This window comes from Portunus trituberculatus, chromosome 15 (assembly GCF_017591435.1).
Source record: "Portunus trituberculatus isolate SZX2019 chromosome 15, ASM1759143v1, whole genome shotgun sequence".
NCBI classification, from domain to species: domain Eukaryota; kingdom Metazoa; phylum Arthropoda; class Malacostraca; order Decapoda; family Portunidae; genus Portunus; species Portunus trituberculatus.
The window spans coordinates 14,052,219-14,064,102 of record NC_059269.1 but is presented as its reverse complement, the minus strand read 5'-3'; positions in this window follow the sequence as shown (position 1 = coordinate 14,064,102).

Here is an 11,884-nt window from a genome sequence, read left to right as displayed (position 1 = left end):
TTTACTTTTTATCTGAACATTTATGGCATGGCTGCTGGTTGTCAGGAGAATCTGCACTGATAAAGAAACATTTGACATTTAACACTACCGTTGAAAGCAAAATGCATTTTTAAAAATTAATCAAGGACTACTTGAGTACTCTTGTGGCCTCCTGACGCCTGATGCTTAGTGCAGAGTTTGACACTGCATTTCAATCTGACGACTAGATAGATACTGCAAGACGCGCAGGATCACACTCTGCGAGCACAAGTCAAATATCACGCTATAAGCCTTGACTAGGTAGGTGTCAATAATAGAACACCAATATAGATTCCGGTTCCTGGTCATGATAACAAAAAAAAGACTGGGAGTCCCAGACAGTGAGTGAATCCCGTCTCCTGCTTGACGCGCCTGGACTCTGACCATGGAAGCAATATTAGCATCCACACGGCACGCCCACCAAGACCAGAGCGTCCCTCGCCGCCCTGCACCGCAATCCATGTCTCTCGGCCAGAGATGACGAGAATATTGCTGACGACAACCAGAACCAATTTTTTAAATTAAAAATTATCAGTTATATGAAGCAGCGGTAGCTCTCTCTCTCTCTCTCTCTCTCTCTCTCTCTCTCTCTCTCTCTCTCTCTCTCTCTCTCTCTCTGAATAATCGGGTATGTACAAATAGAATATTTTTGTAAAACTAAAACTATCATTTCCGTATCTACAGTTTCAAGTAACATTTGCGTGGGACGTGGCAAGACCTTGGTGACCTCGAATCGAAAGCCAAACAGCAGCGAGGTCATCCACCACCCACCCGCCGCCTGCCCGCTGCTTCCATAAACACACATGACAATGGCATAATGGCAACTTACAAAACAAAACAACAAGGTTCCCAGAGCTGCCGTGCCTCGACCTTTCCCCCAAACAAGATCTCCCACGCCAGTTACCCCAGTCGTATGACAGACAACAATAACGAAGCAAAAAAAGACTTTCTCGGGAGATTTTCTTGATCATGAATATATTTTTTTCTTTGCAGAATAATCAACTGTTCCAGAATAAGGATTGGAGAGATGAAAAAAAAGCATCAGCAACACTGCCAGACATATTGCTTTTACAGAATAGTATACATGTTAATCACAGAAGACTTACAGCTTTGCATCGTTCATTTCAGCGGGCTTGCTCTCCGGCTGCGGAAGTAAGTGGTTCAGTCCCTTGTCAGGTCTCGCCAACTCCCTCGTCACGCTCCCCTCAGCTCTGCAAAGTGGCCTTCACCTCGGCCCCGGGCGCTGTGACGGAGCCAGCCCACCCTCCGTCTGACGCTATTCTGTTCTACCATCATGTATACTGGGAATTATTGACGTCTTCTGTTTACCGAGATCCAAAAACATTAAAAGTTGTACTAATCATCGACTTTCTTCCCATTTAAAACAAGTTATTACAATAGAATATAAGAAATCAATGGTGTTTGGAAGATTTGTCTTGGATTTACTTTCAAGGACAAAGGCACTCATAATTCTCACTGAACATCTTCTACCATAAAATTACGGTAAATTTGATTCTGTCACAGAGAGTGCATCAAGTTGTAGGAAAGCAATTATCTAAAACTTTATGGTAATATAAAACAAAAATAATAAAACTGACAATATGATCAAATAAAAATCGTTCACTCTAAACCTGGAAACAAACAGCTAACCTCATACCTAAATATTTGTGGTTTATTCCCTAATGATTATTATAAGACTCTCTCTCTCTCTCTCTCTCTCTCTCGTCACGAGTAACAAATGTATTCAGCTTTAAACATTCCTTCCTTCTGGCAAGGGATGATGGAAGAACGAACAGAAAGCCAAGGACATTGCATTTTAACCCCACCTTCTGCCTCCCACCGAGAGAAATAAAGCATTTATTTCTGTGATGGACTGGTGGTGGCGGTGGTGGTAGTGGCAGTGTTGGTGGTGGAAACGAAAAACCACGTACGTACATTATATATACTACACGGCAATGGACTGGACAATAAGTGTGGGAGCAGGAGAACGATTACTAGAGTTAAATTATACACACACACACACACACACACACACACACACACACACACACACACACACACACACACACACACACACCTAATTTCAAGGCTGATGTCAGGCACACGGGGTTAAGGTCACATTTGTCTCCCGGAAATCCCTTCTCGTTGCTGGTCTGAATGACGAGAGTGGCGGAAAAGAGGCTTCATCCTCCTGACACCTCTGCGAACGTGCGAAATACGAGTGCAGGTATTATACGAGCACGTCTTTTTGTAGGAAATGGAAACTCTTTCGCCTGCAGGATGAAAAATTGAGACGACCACCTTTTATGTATGGAGTGAAAGAGTTGCACACGGTAAAAAGCGTCTGAAAGCAAAAGATAAAAATAATACCGAGGGGTGATGTGACGAGGCTCTCCATTAAAAGGAATATTTAGAGAGAAGGGAAAGCTGATGACGGTTGAGTGACGCTTATGTGTGTGTGTGTGTGTGTGTGTGTGTGTGTGTGTGTGTGTGTGTGTGTGTGTGTGTGTGTGTGTGTGTGTGTGTGTTCAAGGCGCAATGATGCCAGAGTACGTTTGGTAATATATGCAAGAAAGAAGAATATTTATGTGTGCCGGCATGAATGTATATCACACACACACACACACACACACACACACACACACACACACACACACACACACACACACACACACAACATAATGAAAAAAATAACAACAAATACATCAAACTAGGCATACATGGAGGTGATGTGGTGTCTCAGGGACAGCAACACAGTCACACAGGCACCACCACCACCCGGGAACAGATACTAAAAGCGCAGGACTGAAGGAAAGGTTCGTTTTATTCCATTTCACTGTGAAGCATTTATTGTCCTTGTTTTATTACTTTGCTTCCATGCGTCTATGTTTACGATTGCAGATTTATGTTAGTTCTTTTGTCAGGTAATTTATTTATCTTTATCTTTGTATGAAGTGCCCACGTGAATATGCCAGCCAGGATGTCTTGCCTTTGATTTTTATTCCTATGTAACAAGAGAGAGAGAGAGAGAGAGAGAGAGAGAGAGAGAGAGAGAGAGAGAGAGAGAGAGAGAGAGAGAGAGAGAGAGAGAGAGAGAGAGAGAGAGAGAGAGAGAGAGAGAGAGAGAGAATATTCTCATAGTGTTCTATATTTATTGAGAAATAATTTCCACCTCGTGCTTATGTATGACATTGAGAATGAGAACACAATACGCCACAACTCTCGGCGCAGGATGTCTCGCTACCAACACAATATGACCCACAACTCGTTCCTCACAACAAACTGCAGAGTAATGTTTCATCTCATTGTTCAGCATCACACCTGCTCCAAGTTTACGAATATAAGTTTAACGTATCATAATATCTGCCTTGCTGTGCTGTCTTCCCTCATTCTCCTTGATGAGCAAAACACACACCGCAGACTCTTCCAGCAAATGTTTGTTTTCCTTGGCCAGACTTTCACATGCACGTACCGAAAAAAAAAAACTATATGGACATTGCATCACTGTGCTTGCCTTTCACGCTTCCTCTCCTTCTGGTATTCATTATGGCTAGTAAAGTAAACACGCTAATGTCTTGGTATTCAAGCCCACAATCAAATTCTTGACCTTTCAACACTAAACAAGGCAAATATATATAACGTGACACATATCAAGACATTCACACGGAAAATGCCTAAAGAAAATCATAAGTGAAAAACTGCACAAGACAAATCGAAAGCTTTCCAGGCAGGGTGTCCAGAGAGAGTGTCTGGGAGAAAGAGAGGGGGACTCACAAGGTGATTGCAGTCCCCGGAGCCGAACCTCGCACGCATGACTGCCGAGAAACAATGGGAAGTCAACACCGCCTTCTGCAGCGACACAGAAGTACGTAGCTCCTCGGCGCGACACACGGCTGACTGACAAAAAGGAATATAACTCGCCAGGTGTAAAGACAGGAAATAAGAAACAGTAGCGTGTATTATTCCCTGGTGCACGCCCTCCTGTAACAAGCCCTCCTTCATCCCCTGGCTAACTCCTTTACTCATTTCATCTACTTCTTACCTCTCATCTCTGTTCTTGAAAGTAATTGTGTGTGAGTGAATGACATTTACCTCCAAGGCTAATGAACTTTGAAGAAGCTTGGATTGCAAGACTGTCTCTGCTATAAGGAATGAAGTATTTATGAGGCTAACAATAGTAACAGTGGTGGTAGTAGTAGTAGTAGTAGTAGTAGTAGTAGTAGTAGTAGTAGTAGTAGTAGTAGTAGTTGTTGTTGTAGCATTATCTGCAGCAGCAACAGCAGGACAAAACAGTAACAACAAGCAATAAAGACAAGTGATGTGGAATGTAGTAGAGGAAATGTCAGTAATTGTAGTGGTGGTGGTGGTGGTGGTGCAGGTGATATATGAATGAAAGTGTGAAAGGTAACGTTGTCACTGTCGCAAAACAAACTCAGTGAAGGATGACTGAGACGAAACTGAAAAATCTCACTGAATATGTCTCTGTTACAGCAAGTGGAGAGCATTAATTATTTACGACTCTCTCTCTCTCTCTCTCTCTCTCTCTCTCTCTCTCTCTCTCTCTCTCTCTCTCTCTCTCTCTCTCTCTCTCTCTCTCTCTCTCTTTCTCTCTCTCTAACGACATACACTATTAGACAACAACAATTTGGTCAGAACAAGTTACTTAACACTACTGGGAAAAGAAGAATAACTCAGGAGGTTACCAAAACACGGTGGAAATTCCAGCAAAACCGCGTCGCACATTAGGCACAAGACCTGGGGCGGCACTGGAGAGAGATACGGAGGCGTCCCAAGTGGTGGTGGGATCATAAGAATACAATTACATTTACACGTGACGCAACAAACACCTTCCCTGGACTAACCGTTGCTGTAAATGACTAAGAACCGAAGCAAACTCCAGAAATAAAGCAACAACGAGGCTGGAAACAAAATAAGAGTATGTTCTTCTCTGAATCATATATTGGTTAAAGAAACACTTGAAGAAGCATTTCCATTGACTGATTGCCAAACTGTACCTCAAACAGAGGCAAATCTTATGTTGCTGTTTTTTTTTTTTTTTTTTTTTTTGCCCGTAGTATAGTGTTGGTGGTCTGGAGTCAGGGAGCAGCAGGCTGGCAGTGATGCGGCGGAGGAGGCGGCATAGCACAAGGACACTTCCATCCATCAGTCCCATCACCGACCTTTCACAGCCCCACAGCCACCGCCGCCACCACCACCACTACCACCACCACCCCTTCCGCCTCGCACGGCCGCCACATTACCCTTCCCCCCGCAGGCTCGCCACCGCCACATCACCATGACACACACCTCACGCACGCCTAAGTAGAAAGAGCATGTAAATAATGATAGGCTCACCAGACGTAACTTTAACTATCTTACAATTATTTTTTTAGGTGTTTTTTTTTTTTTTTCTTTTCATGCTGGCTGTGTGATGACTATTTATCCACTTGTGTAGCGCTGTATTCCCTTGACGGTCCTCTGTGCAGCATCGGGATCCACACTGGCCTTCAGTATATCCACAGTGCACACATACTCTGTAAATGATTCACGCTCTTCGCATTTCTGTCTCTTTCTTGTTTACTAATCCGTCATGAAGAAAATGACGAAGGTTTTGCTTGTAGGCACTTTAATTTCTATGCATTATTTATCATTACAACTCTACAAAATAGAACTAACTCGTTGTCACAAGTTTGGGATTCGCCGGCGAGGCAAGGCGTCTGGCAAGCGTAGCGCCGCTAACTCGCAAAATGTTATGCAATTAGTAGCGGCGCTTGAGGTGCACAACCAAGTAAATACTGACGACGGAGCTCCTGTTCAGCACGGAAAGTTGTGATGCTGAGTGAGAACGTTTCTCTGTGCTGCAGAATCATTTTATTATGTTTTAGCGGCTAGTCTACAAGATAATTATGTATCTGTGTGTGTGTGTGTGTGTGTGTGTGTGTGTGTGTGTGTGTGTGTGTGTGTGTGTGTGTGTGTGTTAGTGAGCACTATACTGTATACCCCGTAAAGAAAGTTAGTGACTCATAAATCAACATTTTCTGCTCACACAAGGTCTCAACGGTTTTACCATCGACCGCGATGGGAATTCAGGTTTTCTTATTTACCTCTTCGAGCCTAAGTCAATACAACACGAGCTGCTTTCGTAGACCGCAGCACCTGGCAAGACGCGGCCTTCACACACCTCTTCCCTAATCACCATATAGCTTCTCTTTCCTCGCGGTAGACCGCCTGAATGACTTGAAGAAGCTACCAAGACCGACAAACAAGCGAAGTGGCACCATATATAGATAAAACTGTGGAATCAAAGACAAAATAATCTGATCGAGTGACTATAGATGAAAAAGGTACGTCAAGAGAGCGAATTGAAAACGTTATCTGAAACTTGAGAATAATGAACACTAAAAATCAAACAGAAAAAAAGATGCTGAAGAATGCTGAGCGTGTGATAGGACACGATCGATGGGAGAGTGACGGGGTGAGAGAAAGACAGAGAAAGAGAGTGAGTGTGAGAGGAAGACTGTATGGGAGGGAGGGTGACGGGGAGGCTTACATCACGTGAATGAAGGAATAAAAAAAAGAGGAGTGGGAAGAAACAGATCATTACGAGAGGGAAAACTTGGTAGGTAAAAAAAAAGGAATGAAAGTGGACATGAAGTGAGGGAAAATACGAGATGATGGAGGGAACAATAGTTACATAAGGGAAGGGAAGAATCAGCTGGAAAGAAAACGGAGCTAGAAAGATTGTCAGCAGTGGGGGAGAACAAAAATAACAGGAAAGGAGAGAGAGAGAGAGAGAGAGAGAGAGAGAGAGAGAGAGAGAGAGAGAGAGAGAGAGAGAGAGAGAGAGAGAAAACAGGTAAGGTAAAAGATGATTCAAGGATGGAAATAGAGAGTGAAACGAGGGAAAAAGTAATTAGGGTGAGAGAAGTGGGAATGAGAGGGAAAGGGAAAGAGAAGTAAGATGGTAACCCTTCACAGCGGTGATTGCCAAAGGGGTCTCGTCACCTTGCCAATCATCACCCTCACCGTGCCTTCTCCGAGTGGCATGGCAACTTTAGGGCAGCACGCATGTACGAACGCAGGCAGGCAGGCAGCAGGCAGGCAGGCAGGCAGGCAGGCAGGCGTGTGTGTGTGTGTGTGTGTGTGTGTGTGTGTGTGTGTGTGTGTGTGTGTGTGTGTGTGTGTGTGTGTGTGTGTGTGTGTGTTTGTTTGTTTGTTTGTTTGTTTGTTTGTGTGTGTGTGTGTGTGTGTGTGTGTGTGTGTGTGTGTGTGTGTGTGTGTGTGTGTGTGTTTAAGGATTCCATTCAATAAAAGAATAAAAAAATTAGGAAAATATAATTTGCTGCACACCAGTTTCTTTTTACTTTTACTTTTTTTATCTTTTTTTTTATACCATGTTGGCTATTCACGGAAATTTATGGGCTAAAGGGGGTTCTTTTTATGGTACCTCCTATCTCAAAGCCCACCCGCTAGGAAACCGTTGCCTCGAGTGAGGAAGCCCAACCTACACTCAAACCGTGGACAGGATTCGAACCCGTGCGCTTGGAGACCCCTCGCACCCCAAAGCACGCATGGTTCCACTGTACCACGGCATGAAAGAAGCCAGCTATGCACACAATTGGAGAAAGAAAAGGCGGGTGTGGAAAAATGGGGAGGAGTAGACCAAGCAGTGAACCACAGCATCTCTTGACCCACTGGACCTAACTTGGGATCTAGAGGTCTAAGGAATGCCACTGCAGACCAGACTAAGACTCCCAGTGAGTGGCTGCGAGAGACACGAGAACAGTACAGGTCAAGGTGGCAGGATCACGCGCCAGCCAGCACCAAAGAGCCTTGTTCTGTAGAGACTCCCGCCTGTGGAATAAGTTCATCACCGCCGTGTCTTTAGTGCTGGCAATATCCACGTAGCAAGTGAAGGTAGCAATCCATAATAGTGTTACCGGGAAAAGTTTTTCTTTAAACCTACTGGAATACAAAAGAATAACAGAGACAGGATAAGTGTATGTGGATTCTTTTTTTTATCTAGAGAGAGAGAGAGAGAGAGAGAGAGAGAGAGAGAGAGAGAGAGAGAGAGAGAGAGAGAGAGAGAGAGAGAGAGAGAGAGAGAGAGAGAGAGAGAGAGAGAGAGAACGAGAAACAGACAGAAACAAAGACACAGACAAAGACAGAGCCAGAAACAAAAATAGAAACAGACAAAAAAAAAAACAGCCAAAACAAAAAGGCTAAAAATAAACAAAACACATAAAACCATTTTACCCAACGCATCACCAAATATCGCTGTGACCCAAACCACCATCACACCACCACCACCACCACCATCCACCACCACCACCACCACCACCACCACCACCACCACGAGCCTACGCAATAGCTTCCCCCTTGACGGCTTTCCTTCACCGGTAAATTACGAGGAGACACTGGAGCGGGAAGGATGCGAGCCCACTGGATGAGAGGGTGGCAGGAGAGGAGCATTAGGAGCTGTGGGGAGAGGACCACAGATAGGGGGGAAAGGAAGAGGGGGAGGACGCTAGAGGCTCAGCGCTGGGAGATGTGCGGGGTGGCATGTATTAAGCAGAACGAGGAGGTCGAGAAGGAATTGGAGGAGGAAGAGGAGGATGAAAAGCAAGATAGAAGACGAGAAGGACGGGAGGACGAGGATGAAGAATAATTGGACGACGATGAAAATGAGGAGGAGGAGAAGAGGAGGTGAAAGAAAAGGAGGAAAAAGTGGAGGAGAGGGATAATGGAGGACAAGGAAGAAGAATTAAAGACAATGAAAGTAAGAGAAGAAAGAGAAGAAGGACCAAGAATAATTAGAAGATGAAAAGTTGGAGGAGGAGGAGGAGGAGGAGGAGGAGGAGGAGGGGGGGATGCAGAAAGGAAATGGAAATACACGTGAAGAGGGCGAAGGAGAAAGAGCAAAAGGAATAATTAGATGAGAAGGAAGAGGAAGAGGAGGACGAGGAAGAGGAAGAGGTGGGAGATGACAACGATGATGACGACGATAGGGAGAGAGAAAGCAAGAAGAAGGATGAGGAGGATGACGAAGACAAAGATAGGAAAGAGGACGAAGAAATAAAAGAAATAGGTGAAAAATGAAGATAACGGAATGAGAAAGCCAAGCAGGGGAGCAATGAGGAGGAGGAGGAGGAGGAGGAGGAGGAGGAGGAGGAGGAGGAGGAGGAGGAGGAGGAGGAGGAGGAGGAGGAGAAGAAGAAGAAGAAGAAGAAGAAGAAGAAGAAGAAGAAGAAGAAGAAGAAGAAGAAGAAGAAGAAGAAGAAGAAGAAGAAGAAGAAGAAGAAGAAGAAGAAGAAGAAGAAGAAGAAGAAGAAGAAGAAGAAGAAGAAGAAGAAGAAGAAGAAGAAGAAGAAGAAGAAGAAGAAGAAGAAGAAGAAGAAGAAGAAGAAGAAGAAGAAGAAGAAGAAGAAGAAGAAGAAGAAGAAGAAGATGATGATGATGATGATGAATAAAAAGAAGAAGAAGAAGAATTTACATACAAACAAGGATAATGAATATTTAATAGAAACAACAAAAAACACTTTATCACACACACACACACACACACACACACACACACACACACACACACACACACACACACACACACACACACACACTTAACCAAATATCAACGCACATTACTCCCTCTTATCTATTAGGTTCCCTAGTTTTTTCTCTCCAGTAAGGAAGAAAATAAGGAAAATATTACGTCCAGCGAAAGAAAAAAAGAGTAAATGAAAAAGGATTGTGGTAAAAATCACTGATCAAACTTAATTATTGGATGAAATGAAAACTGACAGCTAATCAAATGACGCAAGAGGAAATTTGACGATTAGGTTAGCTCCTCTTCCGATAGCACTTTCAGCTTTCTAATATCCAGGTAGCTTCATCGAACTCTTAATCCCTTCAATACTGGGACACATTTTTACCTTGAGATTTGTGTACGATTAAACCATTTTATTGACATTAGGAAGAGTCTATGGAGCTCAGAAGATTAATGGTCCAGAATCTTCACTGTTTTAACCCCGACATAAATTTCTGATGCTGTATAAAATCACCAAATAATAACAAGAAAGAGTAAAAGGTGTGATTAGACCATTTTATTGACATTAGGAATGGTTTATGGTGCTCAGAAAATTAATGGTCCAGGGTCTTCACTATCTTAACCCCGACATAAATTTCTGAAGCTGTATAAAATTGCCAACTATAATAAGCAGAATGAATATGTAAACGTGTCATGGTACTGAAGGGGTTGATAGACAGAAAATCATGAAAGTAAGAGATAGCAAATGAAGTTAAAGATATAATTTAGTATTAATTACCACGTGTGTGTGTGTGTGTGTGTGTGTGTGTGTGTGTGTGTGTGTGTGTGTGTGTGTGTGTGTGTGTGTGTGTGTGTGTGTGTGTGTGTGTGTGTTACTGTGATACTTCATCTCAAAGGAACAACATCTCTCGATCATAGATTTTAATAAACAATAAAACACTGACACACACACACACACACACACACACACACACACACACACACACACACACACACACACACACACACACACACACACACACACACACACACACACACACACACATCAACATGCTTTAATCTCCCTCCACTAAGCTCAGCTACTGGAGAGCACTCAGGTCATTAGTCTGTCATTACTCGACCATAATTTGTCGTGAAAGTAGACACCGGGGCGAGACATTACACTGATTATGGTAACCTTGTGAGGGGAACGACGAGAAACGAGGAGCAGCAGTAGCCTGGAGTGGAACGCATCAGAGAGAGAGGAAGAGAGAGAGAGAAAGAGAGTCCCATGGGAAACAAAGTGTTGGGTGTTCATTGGAGGTCAGCAGGTTAGTTACCTCTCTGGTTTCGGTGGATGAGTGAGAGTGACAGACATCCAGGAAGACACGCATCAAGAGGAAGGACAAAATCAATGTACTTCAGAGGAGGATAGGTCTTAGTGGATCCAACACAGACATAATAGATGCACGGGGTCCATTCACCACACAAAGGCAGCTTCCTCCCTCTGTCACGCTCAATCCTGCTCCTCGCTATTGACAGAGTGTACTCCGATGTATGCCAAGGCCTCGAGCATTACGCACAATCGAACCGGCTACATCCCGCCATCCCCTTTATACGGAGCCAAAAGAATGCCACCGCCGTGAGAGCAGGTCAGGAAAGAGAGAGAGAGAGAGAGAGAGAGAGAGAGAGAGAGAGAGAGAGAGAGAGGGTGGGGGGAATGTAAAAGAGAAAGAATTAAAAGCTGTGTCGAAAAGTTGCAGTCCTTAATTAACAATTCTTAAATGCTACCTTTGTGTTTCGGTAAAGGAAATGAAAGGATAGATTTCCTCCACACTTACACCGACCCTCGGACTAATAAGTCAGCAGTATCAATTAAGTTAGTAACATTTCATTTGCCTCAGAACAAAAGACGTTGAAATTTTGCACCAATAAATTAAATCAAAGACAATCAGGCTGCAATTAAGAGGAAGCTCCTAATTTGCAAGCGTTAATTTGAAACCTATTTCCTGTTTAACAGCGCAGAATGAGCAGGACATGATGTGAGTACTAAGTGGACTCTGATAAATGAAGCTTGTGTGACTGAATACTGCACACACTGCAAATATACACGGAAATAACATTTACATGCAATGCTTGTTGCCTCACTTGCTGATCTAGGATTTCATTCCATTACTGACCATCATTATAATTATTTGATAAAAGACTGAAGAGTTAAAAAGAATTATTTCATCGATTGACAGTGCAGCAGGATGCAGAGAATGCGCGCCACGCCCACATCACCATCAAGGGACAGGATCAACGCAAAAACATCGCTGTCCAAACTCACAACCGGACTCAAAA